This window comes from Podarcis filfolensis (assembly GCF_964270895.1).
Source record: "Podarcis filfolensis genome assembly, chromosome: 2".
Classification (NCBI taxonomy): domain Eukaryota; kingdom Metazoa; phylum Chordata; class Lepidosauria; order Squamata; family Lacertidae; genus Podarcis; species Podarcis filfolensis.
In genome coordinates, this window is record NC_139605.1 from 72324061 (window position 1) to 72334995 (window position 10935).

Here is a 10935-nt window from a genome sequence, read left to right on the forward strand (position 1 = left end):
CAAAGATGTTCTGGTTAATGGAACTGTTTGGTCTCTGTGTTAATATGCACAAATATTTATGAAATGTTTATGTGTAAACTGTCATAAGAGCTAAGAGTATTGCAAGAATTGGAGTATGGTTGCAAGAGCAGTAATTGTTTCATGTATTGTGCTTTAACAACCCTCAGCATCAGACCACTCATCCTTTGACAGTTTGGGAACAATTAATCCTAAATTTTGAATGCAACCATGGGGATATGGTGTGCAGTGTATATGGCAAGTTAATCAATGTTTTGCGGGGACACTGGATGTTTTTGAATGCAGTGGGGGATCGTTTTAGGTGAACATAAGTGGGGTGAAATCTGGGATTCCATGCCACAGATATCAACTTCAGCATACCACTGGAAAAACTATACATTAGTAGTTCAGAATCACAGTACAGCGGTCTCACATGATTGCAGAGGATTCCAGAACTACTGGCTAAATTGTGAGAGTAAGGAGACACAGGTCTGAAGTGACAAGGGAAATGTCAACAATTTTGACATGTTGGGTGGACTGTACTCCTCAACTGCTCCTGTTTGAATGTAATAGTGTAAGCGTTAAATCTAAAGGCCTGCAGGTGTACTTGATCACTGCAGCACAGCTGGCCATTGTGCAAAAGTGGAAGACTTCAGACCTGGATGTGTGGTACGGCAATGTATGGAAGATAGTGATGGATGAACGAGTGACACATCAAGTGAGAGTCTCAAGGAGCAAGGAAACTCCAGGCAAATTTTACACCATTTCATCACCATTTGTTTGTATCATCATTTATTTTTATGCTGCCTTTCCACCCCATTCAAGGTAGCTTACGACATGGAAAGATTACAAAAATGCAAGAAAATTTAAGTGATCATAAGCAATAAAAATAAGAAAGCATCTCTTTTAAATAAATATATATTTTTTTGGAATTTAGAAAAAGGAAAACAGACATTATTATCAAATTCTTTTTTTGTGTGTCAAAACTAAAGTCAATCTAGATAAAACCACAAACCACAACAAAAAAGGAAAGGAAAATAGAGAAAAGAGGAGAAAGACAGAGAAAAAAAGAAAGAGGAAGAAACAGAAAAAGAATAATGGGAGAAAAAAAAGACGAAAGCAAAATAAAGAACTTCTGATTCTTTGTCTATCAGCTATTTGTAAATATTTTCAATGAAAATATTTCAACAATCCCCATATAACTATAACTATAAAGATACAAAAAATTAATACTGAGCACAGCAAAAAGTAAGCAACCCCCAAATTAAATATTGAGCCCAACAAAAACTCCAAAACAACACTGGTGATTGCCTAGAGAGCATTTTATTGCATCTGCTACACTGCACGAAGTGCTTACTTTCATGTCTATAGCCACACACTGACATTTTGTTTTGTTTGTTTTAATTTACCGTACTTTTCCGTGTATAAGACTAGGGTGTGTTTTTTTACTAAAAAATAATTTCAACAAGGGCCCCCCAAAATACATGGGGGCGTGTTATACACGGAAAAATATGGTAATTACACCTCTTGTTTGTCATTTTCTACTTTGATAAACAAAGCTTTTTGAAAATAAAAGAGAGAGAGAGAACTTGAGCAGGGTTGTAGCAGATCTGCAATAATGAGTCAGTGTGCCCATTCAGGTTGCTGGGGTAGGAGGAGGACCATGTGGTGCACCAATAGGAGCAGAGGATTGGTCCCATCAGTGCACACCTATAGGCCTGATCTCCCGCCGTCCCTCCCACCCACCCTGCCCCATCCCCACCCAGGTAAGAAACAGTGACACCAATGTCAGGAGGGCAGCTCTGGACATGCACCACTACTGGATTAGGAAGACTCGGGTTCAAACCTGGCTATTCCGCAATGAAACTCAGTGCACTGGTCACTCTCTCAGCCAAACCTACCTCTAAGTGTAGCCACATAGGGGGATATGCTATTTGTCTCCTGGACCTCCTTGGTGTGTTGAAAATGTAATAAATGCATAAAACAACTTGGAGCAGGCAAGAAAGTCTATTTATTTACATCTCCCTGTCTGTTACATTGCAGCTATGTTGTGTATAGTTTAAAAAAAATGTTTATTAGTTCTTACACACAAAATGTAATAAATAATAATACTGCTTAATTTTTGGTTAGAATGTTCTTATACATTTGGAGCATGACTTGGGAGGGATTTCCAAGCAAGATGAGTGAAAATGGTGCATGAATGCATTTCAATATATGTCATAGGATGCTGTTATTATTCTAGAGGTCAGCAAACTTTTTCAGCAGGGGGCCGGTCCACTGTCCCTCAGACCTTGGGGGGGGGGGGGCAAGACTATATTTTGAAAAAGAAAAAAGAATGCATGCAAAAACACCAGGCAGGCCCCACAAATAACCCAGAGATGCATTTTAAATAAAAACACACATTCTATTCATGTAAAAACACTCTGATTCCCGGACCGTCCGCGGGCCGGATTTAGAAGGCGATTGGGTTTGATCCAGCCCCCGGGCCTTAGTTTGCCTACCCATGTTCTAGAGGTTCCTCCAAAGCAGAATGCTTGCTTAGATAACCGAAGGGCCTCTGAATGAGAGTTTTAAAGGCAAATTTCAGGAGCAGCCAGCATGGTACCCTCCAATTGCTGCTAGAAGTCTACAACTTCTATCATTCTTGACCACTGGTTATGGTGGCTGATGGGAATTATAGTCCAGCAACAAGTGGAAGGTGCCATGTGGGCCACCTCTGTTCAATTTAAGCACAGTCTGCTATTCAGTTGTATGGAAGCAATAGTCACATACCGTATATACTTGTGTATAAGCCGACTTTTTCAGCACATTTTTTATGCTGAAACAGCCCCCCTTGGCTTATACTCGAGTGAGGGTCCCTTTCAGGCTGCTCCTTCCTCCTCCGCCGCCTTTGCCACTGGCGGCGGCAGAGGAACGAGCAGTGTTATTCCAAGGTAAGGGGCTCAAAGATGAAACTGCATTCCAGCACCTAAAATGCAAAGTAAACATGCATTAGATTGTGCTCTAAGTTACCAGAGTCATCTGATTCCTTCCACAATCATCAGGCATCCTACATACATTGTAGGAAAGCATTGAACCCCAAACTGCTGCTGTATCCGAGGACTGGATCCTGCAGATTAATTATCCTCCCAAACATTGTTCAGGATTGAAAGGGAGCAGAAATCATGTATTGAACAGCTAGCTACTAATTACACTTTCATGTTAAGCCCCCAAATCAAATTGGTACTCTGAACTTGTCTTCTTTGTATAAACATCAGTAATTTCTGAGTTCAGTGCTAAATGCTCTAGGTAATAATTATCATCATATGTGGTTAAAATTAGTCAGACCTCATCACTGGCAAGTTCAAAGCAAGTTATTTTTCATAATTGTTTTCTGGCTGGGCTACTTCAGCTACTAAGGTTCAGAAGGAAGAATCAGGAAACAGAGTGAAGCTCCAGGACAGCTTTAACATTTGATATGAGGCTGTAATGGATCAACATCAAAAGGTTCTTTTTCCCATTTGAAATGCTTTACCAAACATTTATCAGGCTGAGAACAGACTCTTTTGTGGAATAGTCAACAATTTTCTTGTTCCATCTATGGTTGGAAACATCACAAGAAGATCTTGACATTTAATAGGATGGCTTTTCTGCCTATGGTTTCAGCCAAAATCAAGATGGGAAGAATTAGGTGGATTTTTCCGAGCCTCAAAATGTTTCTTCATTCATATGATACAGTGACATGTTTCATACTTGTGTGCCAATAGCCCAGAATGAGATGCACAACTCATTCTATTATAATGTGTACAAGACCATAATGACAGTCTGTGGTGTTGCATAAGAGTAGCACAGGACAACCGCTCTGGCCAACAGAACCCTACTTATAGTCTGGATTCCTCCAACAAAGAGAAAGGTTGAGGAGAAGCCATAACTCAGTGGTAGACCACATGCTCTGGATTGCAGAAGATGGCATGTTCCATCCCTTGCCTCTCCAGTTAAAGCATTAGGTAGCAGGTGATATGAAAGACCACAGCAGGAGATCCCTCATTAAAAATTATTGTAACATGCACAGTGCACACATTTTACACAGTGTCAAAAGACTGTGCAGTGTGAGAAGTTTTTATGCAGTTGGGCACATGGGATATAGAAGGAGTTAAGTAGTTCCTTAAAAAGAACAAGAAATACATGAGGAAAGATCAAAATATATAGAAAATGAAGATGAGTACTGGTTCCTTTCAAATATTCATAACACATACTAATAGTACATTAAGAGACTACTTGACTAGTCAAAGGCATTTATTGACTCATATTGAACTCCAATTAAACAGTTTGTGTAGGTATGCAGCCATTACACACCACTACAAAACAAACAAAAGATTACACAGCTGTGCCATAGTCCTCTCACAGTATGCTGAACATGTTGATATTTGTTTTGAGGTTGGAAGGGCTTTGTGGGGAAAGGGAGTCTCAGTACCCCACTATAGGTGAAGGAAGAAAGAGTCCCCCAAATAATTGGGGGCATCCCCCTAGTCCTCCTTCATTCCCCCAAGTCGCCTCTTTTTTCTTGTTCTTTCATTGTCCTGACTTCCCCCCTTTCTGTTGTTTCCTGTCTTCCTTCCCTTTTCTTTTTCTGTTAAATCTTATTTTCTTTCCCCTCTTTTATCTGGCCATGCCACAACTAGGAAATGGACACCAATAGCTACTCCACAGTTGTTCTCTTTCATGTTCTCTTTCCCCAGTAGGTGGATCAGGTGTTCTTGACAAGCCAGTAAAGTTCTCTTTGAAGGACAACATAAGCTATATCTAAGATTGTATGATCCTGTTCGCCCTACTTGTTTCCATACGATATAGGGTTTTGATTGACCAACCAGTACAGCATCTAGGTCCAAGCCAATGCCTGTCTATTCATATCCTTGAGGATAGCTCCATTGATTCCACAGAATGCCAAGTAGGTTGCAATCTATGGAGCGTAGTATTAAAAACATGAGAACATAAGAAGAACCCTGCTGAAAGGCACCAAAGGTCTATCTGGGTCATCATTCTTCTTCCCACAGTGGTTAACCAGATACCTTCAGGAAACCCACAAACAGGACATGAGCCCAATAGCCCTATTCTCCAGCAACTTGCGCTCAGAAGTAGGATGCCTGGCAGTGCTTCTGACCCTATAGCCATCCTCACTAGCAGCCAATGATAGCTGTATCCTCCATAAAGGTATTATTATTATTATTATTATTATTCCAAAATGTATGTTGAAACCACTACAACTGCTGAAATAAAAGCAAGAGTTGGTGCTAAAGTTATTGACGTGAGGCATGATTTCAGAGCAGTTATGGGGCTACTGGTCTTGAAACTAGCAATTTGAAGTTGTACATTGTAATTATATAAGTGAGAAAAGTGTTAGCCTTGAATGCCAAAAGTAATAATTTGATATTCAGGGCTTCACTGATTGCTACAGACTGTATCCCAAGGAATATAGTAGCAATTCCTGTTTAATCAAATTCAGAAGGGATTTTTTTTATATAATATATAAAAAATCAACCAATCATCTGTAATTAAGGTTTTTAATATGCAAGTCCTTTGATGTTGTGTCATCTTTGAAACATAAAACAAGCATTTGTCTCTTTTTTATAGAATCTGATGAATGAATCTGAAGGGAGGGTAGATCTCCAGAGAGATATGTTTAAAAGCATCTGGTGTTTTGACTTTTTAAAAAAGCAACAGTACTGGCAAGAAATCTTAAAACGGGTGCTTGTAGAAGTGAATTAATATGTCAGCAGCTCACATGTTGATGGGAAAGCTTTGACACATTTGGAAGATCCCTTTATTTTTTCCCCAGTTCCAGCTTTCATGCTTGTAAAAATTTCCCCAGGACATTTTAATTAATTCTGATTAGCAACACCCCCTTAGGAGCTAGTATGTGTCATTAAATCAGTCTCACAAGGACATAGAACAACAACTATTGTTCTTCTTCTGAGAAGCCTCTCCTAGTAGGGGTTTGGTATCTGGGGTTCTCCAACTCCATGTAGCGAGGAAGTCCCAGAAGTTTTTATTCCTGTACTGTTCGCCCCTGCCCCCACAAATTATTTTTATCGCTTCAGTCCCTTTATGATCCAACAGTGGCCGGGGAGTCTTGCGATTGGGGCCCTTTCTGAGGTTGGGGCCCTCAACAGAGGCCCCATGCTGCTGACTCTTGATAATAGCCCTGCATGCATTGTCTCCCTTGTCTTGGCAGAAGATTCTGTCTCATTCTCTTTGTTCCCCTCCTTTCCCTTTCCACCAGCATCTTTGTTTTCTGTTCCACTGCATACAGTGTTTTCTGTTCTACATGTTCAGTAAAATCATGTCAAAGGCTCCTTCTGGGATTTGACCGTTTCAATCTGAAGTTGAGAAAGGTCATTTTTTAAATGTTTCCCCACATTACAAAATACTTTCTCAACATAGAAAACTTGGGGGGGGGGGGGGAGAAAACACATCTCCAATGTCTGTCTGTCTATCAATCGATCGATCTATCATCTATCTATCATCTATTAAGAATAAGGAGCTGTGGCTGGGGAGAAAGAAAAGATTCAAAGGAAGAAGAAACCCCCAACAGTGATTGTACAAAATAGATCGAAACAATTAAGATTTGTTAAAAAAAATAATCAGTATAAAAAAGTAAGATAGGATTGATTACAGAATTGGAAAAAACAATCATACATTTGCAAGGAAACAATCTCTCAGAAGGTAATCAAAGGTGTCCAGTACCTTCAAAACATATTCCATTTTTTCCTCTTCCTCCCATATTCCCTTTTTCCCCTTCCTCCCATCTTTTCATATATGTTTTACCGATTTTGCTATGAGTGTGCCATGATTCCACATTTTTTCCTAGTCATTCCCTTCCAGGTGGTATTATGGAAGCCTCCAGTATTTTACATGAAGAACCCTAGCATCTGCGACCATATAGGATGTTAAATTCTTAAAAAGAACTATTTGTAAATATAACAAAAAAGAAAGGGAAAAACTTTTGCCAGCAGACATTGGAAATAAAAATATTTCATCAGTCCTAATTTAAATATATATAGATTAATATATGCAGACCATATATCCAAATAGGTCTCTATTTGAGATTGACTACTATAAACAGAAATGACAATGAGATCTTCAAACCAGAGTTGTGGTTGGTGGGTGTTTGTCCTTCCAACCTTGGAATAGAAGTCTCTTAACCATTACAAGAGCTCGCAAAGACCACTTTTGCTGTCCATCCATTAGTCCCCACACCACAGGAATATAATTTACGAGTGCATGAACATCAGCACATATCAAGGATTTGTCTAAACCAAGTTAATATGAACAATAATTTATTGCCTGAAAGATGACACCACAGAACATGCCAGCATCATGTGCCTCAAAAAGGTGCTTTTACGACACCAATATTGATCTGAACCAGTCAATTGCTTCCTATAAAGACATTCTGTCATTTTGTTGGCTTTTACCATTTATATGTCAGAAAGAAGAATAGTAGCTGTAGTGGGATGAATATAAGACCTCAAGATCTTCACTGATACTCTTCTAATTTCTCCCCCAAAATGTTTTAGACAGTGGGCAATCCCACAATATATGAGAAGGGAAAAATGTAGTATGGCAATCATATTCAAAGAAACGTTGTGTACATTGGGTTGTAGCCAATGCTAGTCCTACTCAGATTAGACCTATTGACCTTAATAAACATTATTAACTTAGGTTTATTCATTTCAGTGGGTCTACTTTGAGTAAAACTTGGATGCAATCCATTATCACACAAACTCTCCCAGCTGGCATGGGAATGTTATCTACTATGCCTTGAGCCCATCAAACCCTTTTACAGTTTACTTGCTCCATTTTGGAGCCATATTCTAAAAGCAATGTGTAGGTTTTAGAAAGAATATGTTTATTATTATTTAACAATATTTTCCTCAGAACTATTCTCCCAACTGAACATTAAATTTTACCCAAGGCAGCCAGGTGTGTCAAGTGCATTCTAATTTGAAAATATTTCGGTTAATCCCAACCCAAAGTTGGTTGGGTTTAACTCATTTCATTTATTTTTCAGTTCTATTGTATCATGCATCCTTTTTTCCTTGTATCAGCTGGGATTATTGCAATGTACTAATTTTATATATCAAGGGAACGGTTGCTATTTTTGTTTGTTTGTTTAGTAACTCCCTTTATGGTTTGAAGTAACCAGCGACCTCTACTGCCTTTGCATGTCTACTCGAAGTTAATTCCCATTAAGTTCAATATGACTTGTTCCCATGTAAGTGTGCGCAGGGTTGGTGTGTTAATGATCTTTATCAGTAGCTGCATTTTTCAAAATGTGTCTGTTGACAACACAACTTTTCTTGACATCAGCCCAGATCTACTTATCTACCATTTCCTCGTAGAAATCCCCCGCTTGCAATATTTATGAAATCATGCTGGCACTCAAACATGTCGGGTGGGGGTGGAAATGACTGTACAATAAGGGACTTTTTATCGTTTGAAAAATACAACTCTATTCCCTGGAAGCAAGCCAGGCTTAATGTGCAATGTTCTTCTGTCATGTTATAATTAGAACTTACACATACACTGAAGTTTAATTTCCAGAGTTTTATTGGAGTGGTGGAAGGAACAGTGGGTGGGTGGGAATCAAACAAATTCTGTAGTTTTAAATGTTCAAAGCGTTTCATGGGAGGTGGTTGTAGAAGAGACAGAAAACCCATTAGTCGTTAATAAGACTCGAGAGCAGATTTATTAGGTATTACTTATGCATTTTCCCCTTGCTCATGACTCAAATGCACAGACATTCTGAGGGCTCCATCTCTTCTCTTTTCTTCTCTTCTCTTCTCTTCTCTTCTCTTCTCTTCTTTTCTCTTCTCTTCCACATTCACTATTACATTGTTTGGGGTAAACTTGGTCTGAGGACATATGACATGATGCAGCCACCCTGCTGAAGCTAAGCAGGTCTGGGCCTAGTTGGTGCTAGATGGAAGACAGCCTCAGAAACCCCATGGATGTTGCCCTGAGCTCCATGATGGAAGAACAACAGGGTATAATAAATGGGCAAGTGCTTATTGGGTTTTTAGAAGGTGCCTTTCTCACCTGCGCACCCAATGCAGGTAAACTGGTGGCGCTACTCTAAACCTGCCTCAGACACAAGATTCCTCCACTGAGATTTTAGAATACAGTGATACCTCGGTTTAAGTACTTAATTTGTTCTGGAGGTCCATACTTAACCTGAAACTGTTCTTAACCTGAAGCACCACTTTAGCTAATGGGGCCTCCTGCTGCTGCCACGCCGCTGGAGCACGATTTCTGTTCTCATCCTGAAGCAAAGTTCTTAACCTGAAGCACTATTTCTGGGTTAGCGGAGTCTGTAACCTGAAGCGTATGTAACCTGAAGCATATGTAACCCGAGGTACCACTGTATATGAATCAGTTTGATAACAAGTCAGATTATTAGAGTATCTATTCTAGCCCAATACTGACTTTCTTTGCTATAGAAACAGAGGTCCTGTTTTAATAAAAAATGGTCATGATCGAGACCCTTCTTTCTGTCTCACTATCACATTTAGTAAGTACTTAAGTAAGGTCCTGCTCAGTGACTGACCTAGGTCTCTGGAACTCTTTTCTGAGAAAGGTCTGGCTTTCCATATTTCCAATGATCTTCTGCCAGAAAGCAAATTTATTTTTTATTTAGACAGACCTTTTGTCTTCTTATAACTATTGTAACTATGTTGCTGTCACCTAAATGGTTGTTGCATTTGTTGGTTTTATTTATTTGTTTTGCCTGTCTTGTTTTTAAGCTTTGGTTCTTATTTTGCAGTGGACCTTGGACAACATTTGATGGTTATGTGGGGTACCAATTTAACACATACACATAAATTTTATGAAATTGTTCAAAGTCTGGATTCCAATTTTGCCTCTTTAAGAACATCTATCCTTCTCATCCTTTTCTTCTCCCTTGTTTATTGGCAATAAGACATTTAATTTATTTGACTGATATGCAATGCAACCCTGTGTTTGTTTACTCATAAGGAAATCCCGTTGAATTCAATGGAGCTTATTCTCAAGAAAGTGTGCACAAAACTTCAACTGGCTACTCAGCTCAGCTGTCTGACCTCATGCTTCCTACCGACCATTTCAGAATGAAACAGCCGTAACCACACTGTTGGTGCTGTTATATTATTATTATTATTATTATTATTATTATTATTATTATTATTATTATTATCTGTGTGTACACACTTACAGTTCTCTTTCAAGGAAGTCAAGGCAATGTACGTGTGGTTCATTCATTGCATTGCACCATGATTTCTGCTCAGCAAACAAGGAAATACAGCTGATACAAAATTAACAATTAAAATTACTGCCTCTTCTATTTAGAGATGATGTTGCAGCCAAAAAGGCTGTTAAAGTGTGATACTTCATTATAAAAGTAAAAATGCATAATTATCTGATTTTTCTCTGATCTTGTCTTGATACTTTATTCTTTCTGGATATAAATATAATTAGAGAGATAAATGCCTGTGGTTTTCTTCCCTTCTTCCCTCCCTCTTCAACAACTCAGGACTCCAGAAGCATTTTCAAAGTTTAAATGTGCTCTGTTTTGCTTGCCGTATCCTTTCTGCTGTAGCTTGCAAGCTCTTGATCTAAACAGCTAATGTTCCAAAGCTTCTTTCTGCACAAGTGACAACTAGTTGGTAGGGATCCATGTGATGGGCCTCATTCACAGCATTTCTGTGTTCAGATGATGTTGTCAAGTGCAGGGCCGGATTTAGGTTTGATGAGGCCCTAAGCTACTGACGGTAATGAGGCCCTTTATACGTCCAGCTGTCCTTTGTCAACAACAAATTGTTGCTGTTTTTCATGTTGAATATATGCTATATGGTAATTTATGGACCTAGTAGGTATCTAAAGCCATTTGCACATAACAAAATATGTATTTTATCCAAGTAATTTGTT